At 56.4% G+C, this 2500-nt stretch overlaps 1 non-coding gene across 1 annotated transcript; it reads right to left on the bottom strand.

Moving 5' to 3' along the window:
- Nucleotides 1-557: 557 nt before the first annotated feature.
- On the bottom strand, nucleotides 558-676 carry LOC125976321 (5S ribosomal RNA). Its single transcript, XR_007484244.1, has one exon. It is a non-coding gene; the product is annotated as a 5S ribosomal RNA (ribosomal RNA).
- Between the last annotated feature and the right edge of the window lie 1824 nt (nucleotides 677-2500).

Genomic DNA, 2500 nt, shown 5'->3' with positions numbered 1-2500 from the left:
CATTTTGCTGAATCAAAATAAATGCCTTGAAAAGTTTAAAAACACTTCATGGAAGTCACTTCACTGGTTTCTTTTATATCAAACAAATTGTTTTAGGTTATTCACCTGACATGTTTCGGCGGTTTCTTCCGCCTTCATCAGAGTGTCACAGATGTGATGGTGACGCGTCTTTATCAGCTGATGGATCAACATGTCAGGTGAATAACCTAAAACAATTTGTTTGATATAAAAGAAACCAGTGAAGTGATTAAATAAGGAAAAACAAAATGAACTTAGTACAATTACTTCATGGAAGTGTTGTGTTGGGTTCTTTTACAAGTCAAGCCTGCTGCTTTGAGTTCACAGGGAGCCATGCTCACTGTACATAGTCTGCTCTCTAGCGGTAAAAAATTTAACTACAATGCTGTGGATGTCACCACATAATATAGCTTTCAAACTCGTGTTATAGTTTCAATGTCGGAGTTTAAATTAGGCTTGCTGTTTCCGGATGCCATTCGTGATGGGTGTTGTAAAAAATAGCTTCTTAAACGATTGAAGTGCACATAAGAAAAAGAAAAAGCTTACAGCACCTGGTATTCCCAGGCGGTCTCCCATCCAAGTACTAACCAGGCCCGACCCTGCTTAGCTTCCGAGATCGGACGAGATCGGGCGTTCTCAGGGTAGTATGGCCGTAAGCCGTGAGGTGACCCAACATTTTGCATTTTATAGACACAATCGCCCCTGAAACTAGCGAGCGAGCCAATGAAGCCTTCAAAACTGCTTCGGCACATGGGGACCAAGCATCCTGCATTAAAAGACAAACCTTAACCACTTCGGGTTTCATTGTCTCCGATTACGCCTGGATGGGACCGGCTCGTTTCTGAGAAACAAGCTCGGTGCTCCCAATAATTCAACGTAATGGTGACTTTTATTTTTATGTGGTTTATATTTGTTTTTATGCCAGTCGTATCATTTTATTTAATCGTATTTACCGTATTTGCCGGTGTACAGGTCGACTCGGTGTATAAGTCGACCCCCTAAAATTCGACGGAAATTTACGATTTTATGATATATCCTTTGTATAAGTCGAGCTCAATTGTTGCATTATATTAAACTTCAAAATTCAATAAGCGAAATTTATTGACGAAATGTGTTCAAATTCTGGGAGGCCGTGCGCATGCTGCTGTTTATAAGCACCGCGGAGGAGATCGCGGCCGGCGAGCTCGCGCACGCCGCCCGGCACCAACGGGAGGCCGGAAATAGCTCCAAGCCGAGCGGATCGGCACTTTATAAGCACCGCGGAGGAGATCGCGGCGCCTCATTGGACTTCCAGCCGCCGGCGAGCTCGCGCACCCGCCCGGCACATCCGGGAGGCCGTGCGCACGAGCCAAGTGGCCGAAAATAGCCCCCGCCGAGCGGATCGGCTGTTTATAAGCACCGCGGAGGTGGTCGCGGCGCCTCATTCGACTTCCAGCGGCCGGCGAGCTCGCGCACCCGCCCGGCACATCCGGGAGGCCGTGCGCACGAGCCAAGTGGCCGAAAATAGCCCCCGCCGAGCGGATCGGCTGTTTATAAGCACCGCGGAGGTGGTCGGGCGCCTCATTCGACTTCCAGCGGCCGGCGAGCTCGCGCACCCGCCCGGCACATCCGGGAGGCCGTGCGCACGAGCCAAGTGGCCGAAAATAGCCCCCGCCGAGCGGATCGGCTGTTTATAAGCACCGCGGAGGTGGTCGCGGCGCCTCATTCGACTTCCAGCGGCCGGCGAGCTCGCGCACCCGCCCGGCACATCCGGGAGGCCGTGCGCACGAGCCAAGTGGCCGAAAATAGCCCCCGCCGAGCGGATCGGCTGTTTATAAGCACCGCGGAGGTGGTCGCGGCGCCTCATTCGACTTCCAGCGGCCGGCGAGCTCGCGCACCCGCCCGGCACATCCGGGAGGCCGTGCGCACGAGCCAAGTGGCCGAAAATAGCCCCCGCCGAGCGGATCGGCTGTTTATAAGCACCGCGGAGGTGGTCGCGGCGCCTCATTCGACTTCCAGCGGCCGGCGAGCCCGCGCACCCGCCCGGCACATCCGGGAGGCCGTGCGCACGAGCCAAGTGGCCGAAAATAGCCCCCGCCGAGCGGATCGGCTGTTTATAAGCACCGCGGAGGTGGTCGCGGCGCCTCATTCGACTTCCAGCGGCCGGCGAGCTCGCGCACCCGCCCGGCACATCCGGGAGGCCGTGCGCACGAGCCAAGTGGCCGAAAATAGCCCCCGCCGAGCGGATCGGCTGTTTATAAGCACCGCGGAGGTGGTCGCGGCGCCTCATTCGACTTCCAGCGGCCGGCGAGCTCGCGCACCCGCCCGGCACATCCGGGAGGCCGTGCGCACGAGCCAAGTGGCCGAAAATAGCCCCCGCCGAGCGGATCGGCTGTTTGTAAGCACCGCGGAGGTGGTCGCGGCGCCTCATTCGACTTCCAGCGGCCGGCGAGCTCGCGCACCCGCCCGGCACATCCGGGAGGCCGTGCGCACGAGCCAAGTG

The sequence above is a fragment of the Syngnathus scovelli genome, chromosome 10, assembly GCF_024217435.2.
Source record: "Syngnathus scovelli strain Florida chromosome 10, RoL_Ssco_1.2, whole genome shotgun sequence".
NCBI classification, from domain to species: domain Eukaryota; kingdom Metazoa; phylum Chordata; class Actinopteri; order Syngnathiformes; family Syngnathidae; genus Syngnathus; species Syngnathus scovelli.
This window is presented reverse-complemented; position numbering and strand designations above follow the sequence as displayed.